Source organism: Gadus morhua, chromosome 21 (assembly GCF_902167405.1).
Source record: "Gadus morhua chromosome 21, gadMor3.0, whole genome shotgun sequence".
Classification (NCBI taxonomy): Eukaryota; Metazoa; Chordata; class Actinopteri; order Gadiformes; family Gadidae; genus Gadus; species Gadus morhua.
The window spans coordinates 15,876,010-15,889,031 of record NC_044068.1 but is presented as its reverse complement, the minus strand read 5'-3'; positions in this window follow the sequence as shown (position 1 = coordinate 15,889,031).

The following is a 13,022-nucleotide window of genomic DNA, read 5'->3' as shown; positions in this document are numbered from 1 at the left end:
TAGTGACCGACGTGTCTGGATTTGGTTATCTGAGTAGCGGTGCCGGACCTGGATCTAGTCATGCAATTGGCGTGTCGGCACCATTTACGGTTTGGGCTGTGGTACAACTTCTAGGGGGAGGTAGTATAATAAAAAGAAAAATCCTTACAAAAACAATAGGGATCCAACCTGTTGGCTTGGACCCCTAACAAGAAGTGTGCATTTCGCCGGCACAACGCGACAATAAATGTGCATTTCGCCGGCACAACGCAAAGCAAGTATTCATAACGCTACCGTGAACAACATGTGGATATAAAGGTTTTGACTGTGGGAGCTTCGGTGTGGGAGTTATAGCCTAAAACGCGTTTTCAGAACATTGGCCAAATAGGAGATCGACAATGTCGTCGTTTTTTGGCGCCGCCCTGTGGCGACATTTTCCAAAGACAATTTTCCTTTGCCAAATAACTCCCGCCCACATTAATAATTCTTGGCCATATTTTCTATATAGACTCGGGTTTGCCCCTTGATGGTTCCCTTATAGTCTGAAGAACATTCCTTGGGCCAATTAGAAGATATACAATTTCCTCGTTTATAGCGCCCCCTAATGGCGAAAAATTCCGTTATTTTTATTGAACGCCATTAAGGGTAACACCGACATGTGTCTAAAATGTGGGCTTGATCCGATGTCTAATTTTGGTATTTTTTGAATTTTTGCGTTTCGACGTAAAACGTAGCTAATAAACCAATGTTCAAAACGCTACCGTTTCGACGTCGAAAGTCGGATCAAAAAACTGTCGGAGGGTTTCTTTGCGTGTGCGTCTGAAGATGCCGTGTGCAAAGTTTGGTGTTGATTGGTCGAGAAATGTGGGAGGAGTAGCGAAAAAACAGTTTTGCGGTTTTCGCGATTTTGCGAAAAAAAATTCTGGACGCAAATGGGCGTGGCCTATGCCAAAAGATGCAGCAGACTCCAGTGAATCTGTGTGTACAAGGTTTTGAATGTGGGAGGTTCGGTGTGGGAGTTATAGCCCCAAACGCGTATTCCTTGGTATAGCGCCACCTAGGGGCCGGCGGGTCTGGATTTGGTCGTCTGCATTGTCCGAAGAGATCTGGATCTAGTCATGCAATTGGCGTGTCGGCACCATTTACGGTTTGGGCTGTGGTACCACTTCTAGTGAGGTAAGTATAACAATAATAATCCTTACAAAAACAATAGGGATCCAACCTGTTGGCTTGGACCCCTAATAATCCTTACAAAAACAATAGGGATCCAACCTGTTGGCTTGGACCCCTAATAAAAACGCTGAAAGAGAAAAACTGAAATCAAGAATAATCCTAGGCGCTGCTTTCGAACGTTGGCGGCAACTGAAGGACGAGAAGGGTCTAAAAACCGATGCTTGTGTGGCGGTTGACCTAGTTTCAAAGTTTATACCGTTTATACTCGGTAATACCGGTGTGGAGACGAGTGTATTACTCGGTGTGAAAATGTCCACACCGCGGCAACCCTAGTGAAAACCAGGACTTCCAATACAATTATATGAAACAAACATACATTTTCTAAAAATAGTAATGATTTATGTGACCGTTTAATGTTTATAACATCTGGTCCAACCATTGCAGCGAGAACGTATTCTCAGCAGGGGGTGCTGGGAAAAAAAAAAACTCAGCCTGCACTAGACTCGCAACTCGTTACATTGATAAAAAAAAGATGTATAGCAGCGCAGCTCAATTACACCAGTGCATGCGCGGACAGTTGAAAATCGATCGTTCACATCCAGCTGCTCACAGAACAAGTTTAGCGCACAACCGCTACCCTCACACTTTTTCATATAACCTTTTTTCAGCACTAGGTCATATGAGCATTAAATAAATGCTGCGTCTCAAAATGCCTTGGACAGCAGCGAGGATGACTCGCTTTGCCACGGGCCGAAACAGTTCGGAGCGACCACAGCCAGAGCGAACACAGCGGGGCAGAGGAGTGTCAGGAATAGTCTTTGGTGTACACATCAGTACGGCCTATTTGCACTACTGTTTAGTGGCAATGCAGTGTTTTATTCGATGCCTTTTTATTTTCGTATATTATTTCAATGAATACAATTTATTTATTCATAAAAAACGGATCTGGTCTTCAAATCTTTTTTCCAAATATAGGTCGTCTTACAATGGGGTTTGTGTTTATATTCGGACCAATACGGTACAGCGGGCGCTCACATGACGTTAAGCATTTCCTGGTGCATAATGTGACGCTTCAGAACCTTAAAATCCCGTTTCTCCCCGTTGACACGACAACACATAACCGGCGTTTTCAGAAATCTCCACTTTGGCCGGAGTTTTTAGAAATGATCGTTTTCTGTGATAAGACAGGGCCTCGGACAGGGGGTGTTGCAGCCCCCCCAGCACTCCTACTTCCCGCGGTACTGGGTGCAATTTACAGCTGAATGTAGTGCCATGTTGTTAAACGAAAACCTACGCTAGCCTGGCTCGCTCTCGCGCATCTCTGTTCGCGCTCGTGCATGATTGCGCGTCCAGGTACTTGGAATGGGTGGAGTCAGAGTCAGCGTTGAAGGAGAGGGGGTAGGACCATTTGAGTTGTGTATTTTCAAAATCTGCTGGCGTTTCGCAAATCACCTACCCAACCTTTAACTATGTGTATATTTGTGCTCATGCACATTTGATGCAAATGTGTGTTTTTGTTACACGCTCATTTGAGTGAGCACTGGAGTATGTCTTCAAAACTTTATGATCATGTAAATTCCTCCATGTCTTAAACGGAAAATACTCATCAAGGAATGTCTGTCGAAGCAATGCAAACTTCTGATTAACGTATGATTGGTTTTAATTGTTGCCAAACATGCCAGCATCATTGTAAAGACAGTTAAATAGCAACACAGCAATAAAGTTAACTTGATTATCAATATCATTATTGATTGATTGATGGATTGATTTTATTTGACAATTTTGATATAAAATATGAGCATCACTCGGTGTCATACATTTAAATACATAAATAATAAGGGATGACACAATAAAGCCCGAAGGCTTATTTCCATTGTGGTCCCCTGATTATGATTACCCATAACACATCATTGACTACAGAAAAGCTGTATGATTACGTTTGTTGATTATTATTCAATTCTTAGATTAAATTTTCTTTTATTTAATAGTTTTAACCTTTAGTTTATCTGTAGTATATATATTACATACTGTATTATCTTGAGTTAAGGGCAGTAAGGGAACATTGCTGACGCAGAAACGGTTATGTCACCATAATATAAACCAAAACACCTGAATCTAGGCTTGCAGCTCAAACAACAATGTTATAATCACCCACAAACATTCCATGGCCCTGTGTGTCTGGCTTCCAATACTCACCCACTGAAGCTGCTCTGAACAAGCTTGACTCTAAACAAGCTTTCTGCTACTGTTCTCGCTCACCCTTCACATCTGAATGGGAAACAAGCGTGCACACCTGGTCATCCCCTGAATCATGGGCCATTTTACAAAAATATCAGGCTGTGGTGTGTGTGTGTGTGTGTGAATCTCAACCGAGATTTAATACAAAAAGGTGAAACAGCTGGGGATTTATATATGACTGAATAGCCAGGGGGAGGAATTAGACGGCACAGATTGTAAATTTTGTCCCGTCATGCTCAGGGTTTGTGTGTGCTTGTGTGTCTGCATGCTTGTGTGTGTGTCTGTGTGTTTGTATGCTTACTTGTGTGTGTGTACATGTGTGTGCTTGTGTGCATTCTTGTGTGTGTGCGTCCCTCTGTGTTTTTGCGTTCATGCATGTATGTGTGTGTGTGTGAGTGATGTGAGAAAGTGAATGACGGATGTTAAAAAGTAAGTAATCAATTCAAGAAAAAAGGAAATTCATTGTTGATGCTTCCTTTTTCCCCCACATGCCAAATGCCTAGAGGAGTGGACACAGCAAGAGTACGGAAAAGTAGCACACAGAGACCAAATGCCTTAAAGTCTTACATTCCTTCAGAATCTGTGTACTTTAATTGCAAAATAGCAAAATGTAAAAACGTGACATTGGATAACAGGTGTCCTTTACCTATAATTGGGTCCATTATTGCCTCTTTAGTCAACCTAACTGACTCGGATTGGTACGGCAAAATGTAGCTTTGATAACCAATCATGGTGGACAACCAAGAATGTGTGCTATAGTGAATGAGCATATTTTCTCAATGTCTATATAACATTAATAACATTCTGTCATTGTATCACTGCATGCCTCTTTAGCAGTAAGTGACCACGTATCGTCATGCCTCTTGTCTATCTATAAGACAATGGTTGTTTCTGCTGTCTACCCCAATACAGAAATGTGTAGGAAGCTCCTCTCCTCGAATGGCGGGTGGCTGTGTCATATTGTCAGGATCAGAACCACGTCTGCAAGTCAACACAGCTATCTGATTCACACACAGCTCTTCTGTCAAAGTCAGCCTTTATAGGCCTCTCTTTACATTGAGGTCAAATCCATCATGCACTTTCAAAGAATGCCTGCTAGCCCTTCACACAGAAACTTGTCTGCAAAAACATACATACATAACCTATGGAAAGAGATGTGCTTCCTTTTTTCCCTGATAAGTTTTCGGTCTTTGTAAATGTTACCCTTCACTGTGGGTTAAGGACAGATTACACATTCTCTTAGTCACACACACGCGCGCGCACACAAACACACATTCACACACACACACACACACACACACACACACACACACACACACACACACACACACACACACACACACACACACACACACACACACACATCTGTGACATTCAGTAAGTTGGAACAATTTGTGCAGCGAGAGATCACATTACCCAGGTAAGGCCAGTGAGGAATGTGGTGTATATATATATCTCATCAGGTCAGTAGCCCAGGGCTGATGAAAGGTTGACCTTTCTGATGATTAAACATGATGTAAACACACCATGATGACGGAGGCCACATAAAAGAAAGGGAAGGAAAGATGGAAATGGTCTCAATGGTCTATGTACTTTGCAGAAGAAGAAGATAAATATATATATATATATATGCCTTTTCCACCCAATGCTTCTTTATAAATCAACATCCATATATCAGTGTCTACGCTATACCTATACCCATCGTCATTAGCCAAGATAGACCCATGGAAACTAAAGTGCTATATGTGTAGGCTCTATGTTGTATGGGCCAGTGTGAAGACTTTATGCAATGTGTACCACCTTCTCTTACCTAAATACATCATATCAACAGTGGGGCCAACGGTGGGTTTAGAAGTAGCGCACAGCGCAGCAGTGCTTATACAGCCGCACTGAAAGTAAGCTTAGTCCCCCTTGCGCCATGTCTTAAGAAGGCTCTTGAAGGAGACTCCCCCTGCTTACAGTAGGAAACCCTATGCACTGCAATGCATATCTTGAGGCCCAGCTTATTTGACTTCCTGTTAAGTTTGCTCAGCTCCCATCCGCCCTATCCTCCTCAAAAATGCCACAGTGGCTCACAGAATCACGCTGCAGGCCAACGATTGCACAGCCAGCTCATCCAAAAGGAGTCACTTCAAATATGACAGATGTATACGGCAGATTATAACGTATGGTTGACGTTTACACCAAGGGGTGGCATAGTTCCGTTTTCTTTGTTTGTGTGTGTGTATGTGTGTGTGTGTGTGTGTGTGTGTGTGTGTGTGTGTGTGTGTGTGTGTGTGTGTGTGTGTGTGTGTGTGTGTGTGTGTGTGTGTGTGTGTGTGAACGCATATGTGTGTCTTTGTGAATGTGTGTGTGAGTGTGTGTTTGTGTGTATGTGTGTGTGTTTGTGTACTTTGGCATGAGAGTGTGTGTTCTTTTGATGTGATGGAATCTCAAAACGTTGTTCTTTGAAACGATGCATCTTGTGTTGTTTCTGCCTTTTCTGTCATCAAAAAAATAAAAAATATGACCCCTCCCATGTCGCTTCTACTCTCATATCCTCTCTTCTCGCCTCGTTCTCTCCTCACTCACAGAACATCATGTTCATGGGAAGTCCAGCCAACATACGGCCCATGTCGTCTCTCTCTGTCCATGGCCCCATCGTCTAACTAACGGGAAGGCATAACAGGTCATTCGCTTTCTAATAATAGAAGGGATGATCAAAATAGAAAAGTAAGATGTAAGATGTTGTTACTATTCTATATACCATTATTTTATTTTTGCATGCAGGTTTGGTTGCTGATACTGTTACGTATTTTAAGAATCTAAGCTACCCACACATAGACCCAATGAAGCAGGGCCAAACATATAAGCCGTAAATACCATACATAGCCACAAGGGGAGCAAGACCTTACTGAAGGCTGTAATACATACTTTAGCCACAGAGGGCAGCACCACAGACCAGGCGAGAAAGCCGAGGGTTATCTCACATCGGCTCCCCCCACTACTTCCGGACCGCGCTGGTCAGACCATAACAGCCTACAGATCCACATTGTCTTCAGAACTCTCCCGGCAGCGATTAGACATACGTGGGTTTGTGGCTAGGATCAGCTAGGAGAACACTCTCGCACGTGCTTAGAACACATCTTCAATCTCTCTTTACCTCAGAGCATCAGTTTACCATACCGAAAATACTTTATACAAATAAAGTCTCTTTAAAGCTATTCCTTTGGATTCGACCCCTCTTTCCATGAAGAATTACGCAATAATACCAATGACACTTGATAGGTGAGTCAATCTATGAAAAAAAGGGCTTAACCCCAAAAAAATTGATACAAAAGGTTTTTCAATGGATTCTAGTAGTATTTGGTGTGCTGAATAACATACTAAAAGTATACCAAAATATACCTCCCAGAAAGCCCTCATTTCCAAGATGGCGGCCGATATGGCGGCGGGGAGCATGAAATGGCTATATCTCAAATTGAAAAAATGCTGAAAAGGAATTTTCAACTGATTCTGGTACTCCTGGACATGTTGTCTCCTGGACAACATACTAACAATCTAGGAAAATATACCTCCCAGAAAGGCTTCATTTTCATAATGGCGTCCAAAATGGCGGCCGGGAGCTTAGAATGGCTATATCTCAAATGGAAAGTGTTACAAAAGAATGTTTCAACTGATTCTGGTACCTCTATACATTAAGAACGTGCGACAAATCTAGGTAAATATAACTGCTAGAAAGGCATCATTTTCAAAATGACTGCCTGATGGAATAGGGGAGCATGGACTGCGGGAGTAAGACAAGTTCCCGTGCTTTGACTGCGGGAACGGACAGGTTCCTGTGCTTTGTGCGAGGAAATCACACACACACACACACACACACACACACACACACACACACACACACACACACACACACACACACACACACACACCCACACAGTGGAAGGGGGAGTGTCTTCTTTATAAGACTTGCTCTGCTTCTCATTTTCTGTTCATTTGCCATTAGACTTACTTCGAGTAAAGACCTAACTTGAGCAGCAGCAGCATATTCGATTCATTGACGACATTGATGAGGTCATTGAAGACTACCGGTGGTATGACGCATGGAAGTGGAATGACTGACAATCAGAGAGCCCTTTGGAGCCCCATGTCAAAGTGCATAACATCAGAGTACAACACCGCAATGCAGGAGTTCACAAACCAGACATACACAACATCAGAACAGCACAAGGACTCAACAGAGGCAAGGATGAAAAGGGATGCTGCTGACCTGGAGAAGATCACTTCAAAACTTGCTATATGGTCACCTTTCTCTCCAGACTCTTCTTTAAGGAATGTTGTTACAGGTGTTGTTGCTGAGGACGGAGTGAACGTGCATGATTATGACTCTGTTGGACGCAATATCATGCACAAAATGATTGGACAGCCTGCATTCACATTCTCATTTAGTAGAAAGGATAAAGCCATAACCCTTGGACAAAAATCGTCTATCAAGGTTGCTCTCCAAACCGGAGAGCTATCATTGGAGGAGGTTATGTGTTATGAACTCAGTCCTTTCCCTCCTGCCCTCTTTGAAGCTGGAAACATCTTCCGCAAGGCTGATAAACCACAACCTGCACACGCAATCTGTGATCATGCAAGTGATGCAATCCTAAATACTGTGCCAGAAACAGATCATTATGTTCTTGATGGAGGTTCACTCCTTCACCGAATACCATGGAAGCACGGACAAAGCTATGGTAAAATTGCGCAGTCATATGCAGACTTCCCCATCCAACATTATGGCTCAGCTACCACCATTGTGTTCGATGGCTATGGGGATGGGCCATCCATTAAAGACAACACACATCACAGAAGAGGAAACAATATTCATCCCATTGTCAACTTCACTGCTGAGACAGAGTTCTCAGGTAAGAAGGAGGAGTTCCTGTCAAGAGATCTGAATAAACAGAGGCTGATCCAAATGATAAGCGATGAACTGAAAGAAAGGGGTTGCACTGTGGTCAATTCAATTGGAGATGCTGATGTAGACATCGTAAGGGCCGCAGTGGAATCATCACTTCTTCTCACCACTACGCTGATTGGAGAAGATACAGATCTCCTTGTCTTACTACTTCACTATGCACAGAGAGATAGTAAGGGCGTTTATTTCAGATCAGACAATTCAAAAGCTGATGGCAGTTTTAAAGTGTATGCCGTAAACCATTTAAAAGAAGTACTTGGACATGATGTGTGTTCTCAGTTGATGTTCATCCATGCTTTCACTGGCTGTGACACAACTTCTCGGATCTTCGGGGTTGGCAAAAAGACTGCTTTCCAGAAGCTTGTAAAAGGGGATCCTGTCCTTCGATCTTGTGCCAATGCATTCATTGTCCCAAACCAGACCACAGAGGTGATCGATGACCTTGGGTGCCAAGTAATGGCTGTCCTCTTTGGTGGAAAGTGCACAGATTCCCTTGCAGCAATGCGATATAACATTTTCAGCAAGAAGGTTGTCTCAGTTTCATCAACTGTAACGCCTGAACGTCTGCCACCAACTGAATCTGCGACCAAATTTCACTGTCGTAGAGCATACTACCAGGTCATGGTCTGGATGGGAACAGAAGATGGTATGGATGCCCTGAACTGGGGGTGGAGCCTGCAGGACAATAGATTTGTCCCACTCATGTCAACAATGAATGTTGCTCCAGACAGTCTCTTGAAGGTCATTCATTGTAACTGTACCACTGCCTGCAAGACACTCCGCTGCTCTTGCAGAAAATATGGACTACCTTGTACTACTGTCTGTGGACCATGTCAACTTAAAGAATGTGACAATCCACATAACAGGTTTCTTCCAGAGGAGCCCGAAGATGATGATGAACAAAGACCACAATAAGTGTGGCATTTATGTTGTTCAACACCAACACCACCTTTCTAGTTTGAATAGTAACCAATTTTAACCATTTAACCAATGTAAGCTTTTTGAAAATGATGCCTTTCTAGCAGTTATATTTACCTAGATTTGTTGCACGTTCTTAATGTATAGAGGTACCAGAATCAGTTGAAACATTCTTTTGTAACATTATCCATTTGAGATATAGCCATTCTAAGCTCCCCGCCGCCATTTTGGACGCCATTATGAAAATGAAGCCTTTCTGGGAGTTATATTTTCCTAGATTATTAGTATGTTCATAAGCATATTTGCAGGTACCAGAATCAAGTGAAAAATCATTCGAAAAATCATTTTCTATTGAGATATATAGCCATTTTAAGCTTGGCCGGCCACCATTTTGGACGCCATCTTGGAAATGAAGCCTTTCCAGAAGGTGTATTTTCCTAGATATTTAGTATGTTCATAAGCATGTCCAGAAGTACCAGAATCAGTTGAAAATTCCTTTGCAACATTTTTTCAATTTGAGATATAGCCATTTCAAGCTCCCCGCCGCCATTTCGGCCGCCATCTTGGAAATGAGGGCTTTCTGGGAGGTATATTTTGGTATACTTTTAGTATGTTATTCAGCACACCAAATACTACTAGAATCCATTGAAAAACCTTTTGTATCAATTTTTTTGGGGTTAAGCCCTTTTTTTCATAGATTGACTCACCTATGATGTATATATTATACAATCAAAACAAACTGAGTGAATGCATGTCATTATTTATATTATTTTCTATTACTTTAAATGTAATACAAGAGTTTTTCAATCTGAATAAGATTCCATACTTCTATTTGAGATGGAAGGCTTGGCTCACTGCGTCCCAGAAGGCATTGGGTCAAGGACCCTTCCGTCCCTCCATGTGATAAAGGCTTAGTTCAGTATGGAGGACGGTATACTTTTAGTATGTTATTCAGCACACCAAATACTACTAGAATCCATTGAAAAACCTTTTGTATCAATTTTTTTGGGGTTAAGCCCTTTTTTTTCATAGATTGACTCACCTATGATGTATATATTATGCAATCAAAACAAACTGAGTGAATGTTTTGATTGATTTGATTGTTTGACAACCGATACTTTGCTGAAAAAGTATGGAGGACGGCTAGGGGCCGTCCTCCATACTTTTTCAGCAAAGTATCGGTTGTACCGAATTGAAGGATGCACTCTCCTGTGGCAATGAGGCATCGGGGGTGAAAGGGTTTGGTTTCCTTCCTGTGCCTACAGAGACCTCGGGGTGCTCCGCTCGCCCTCCCTCCCTCTCTGCTAATTTGTTTCCATAGCAGGAAGGAGGAGGAAAGAGCTTTCTCAAAAACAAAATTTGATTGAAGTGAAATTAACGTGTCAAGGTGAGAGGTGTAGAGGGTTCGCTCTGGGGTGGAGGGGGGGGGGGGGGGGGGGGGGGGGGGGGAGCTTGGACCCAGGGGATTGGCCTGTGCAGAATGGAAAGATATTAAACAAAAGGTTATGTTGGAGGAAAGAGGAGGGGCGGACATGTATGTGGCGGTTCTGATGACTCCAAGGAGGGGTTTGGAGAAAAAAATAACTAAGTAGCACCGAAACACAAAAATGACCAAACGAATATCACGCTTTAGTCTCAAATGATCAAAACCTATAGTTAGAGTTAGATGTTGGGGTGTGGGATGGTTGACCCTCCCACAGGGCGAAGTGGTCGTGGGTTTGTGTGGTAATATGGGTGGGTGGATGGGTGGGTGTGTAGATGGGTGTGTGTGTGGTGGATGGGTGTGTAGTGTGGATGGGGGTGTGTGTGTGTGGTGGATGGGTGTGTAGTGTGGATGGGGGTGTGTGTGTGTGTGTGGTGGATGGGTGGGTGTGTAGATGGGTGTGTGTGTGGTGGATGGGTGGGTGTGTAGATGGGTGTGTGTGTGGTGGATGGGTGTGTAGTGTGGATGGGGGTGTGTGTGTGTGTGTGGTGGATGGGGTGGGTTGGGGGTGTAGTGCCCTGTAGTCTAAGATGTGTGCCTGTGTGAAAGCCCGAGCAGAGAGGGGCTCCCCACACAATGCCTCTCTCTGTCTGCCCTGCCCAGCCAACTTTAGTATCTTGACCCTCCCTTCACATACCTCCCATTACCACCAGCCCACCAGATCAGTTCCCGGGCACCTGGGCCAGGCTTGTCTTCCAGAGCCCAAAACACTCTTCAAATGATTCAGTAACACTTGACAATAACGGTACATAAGATAACCATAAATTAACATCAGGTATTGCAGTAATAAGCATTGTTACATAGCATTAGTATAAGGGGTTAGGGTAAGTGGGTAAGGGTTAGGGTTAACCTACACCCCATTAAATAATGTGTAATTAGTACATTAGCTAACATAAACACCATGAGTAAACATGAACCCCATTTGTAAATGATTACAAGACCATTATTTAACTGTATTTTATCTCTTACTTAATGTTTACTGCATAAACTGATGTTACTGAAAGGTTAATTAAAGTCACGACAATGTTTCTATGTGAAGCCCTTTAGGTGCTCTATAAATAAAGTGGCCTTGAATAAAGTAGCCCTATCTTAAAGCGATACTTCTTCAGCCTATAGTCTGGAGACCAACCGAGCGAGTGCCAGTGTTTTCCTTTACTTCCCCGCAGTGCACTGGCACATGCACGTGTCACGTGCAGAAGGCGTGGCGGGCCGACCCTAGTGTCTGTCGTGCAATGGGAAGGGTGAGGGTTTGGGAGGGGGCTGGGCTTGCGGTGGTGGTGGTGGTGGTGGTGCAGCAGGTGGGGGTGGTGGGTAGGGGCTATCGGTGTCCGTCGCAAATGGCAGTCAGCCGTGTCCCGTCGGCAGGACTGCGACAGCGGGGCCTCTGTGGGTGTCATTATGTAACCTGTAATAGGGGCTGCCGGCGGTTTTAGATTCTGCCTCACAACAGAAAGACTCCTGTACCCGTGGCTCTGAAGGAATGCTCCCTTTTTTCCTGCTCGCATGCCTGTCCCCCCCGTCCTCCTCCCCATCTGATGCAGCCTGGCTGCGTTATGACTGATCACACGCGTTGCACGCGCACCACTGATATCCTCCTGTCCCCCATCTTCAAAACCCTGTTCAGTTCCCCGGGTCGGTCACAGCTTCTCTTCATGTGGTCCACGTGCTATAACTGGGACCATACAAGTATACTTTGAATACAAGCCAAAGCAGAGAACACACAAACACACACACAAGAGCAACTCTGTAAACCTGTCCAGTTGTGGAACCCGACTCAAATCCACTTGGCACCGCAATGCCAAGAAAGCTAGTGTCTTTCCAATGTCTGGTCGTGGTTGATTTGCTGAGCACTTAAGCACCTTTCACACATGCAATGCAACCCTGAACTTATGTAGACTTCACCCGAAGCAGCTGTTGGACTAGACATTTAACAGATTTTCCCCTGCCACCTCCCTAGTACATCGCTGTTTAACATCCAACGGAGCCAATGTGTGAATTGTCAGGGAAACTCTCAGACTAGATCCGGTTATACATGCTACAGTACAGCACGTGGCGGTAAATAAATGTAATACAAATTGAGAGCTAGCGTTGATGACATATCTATCATGCACCAAGCACAAAATAGGAAAAATATAATGTTCCATAAACGCAAGAAAGACCTGAACCTGAACCACACAGAGTTTTTCCAGTATGTGAGGAACGCGTCTGAAACAGATAATCTCCTGAAACGTGTCAAAGAGTAACCCCAGGACAATGTGTGGACCTGATTCTCTGGTCATTGTCAGA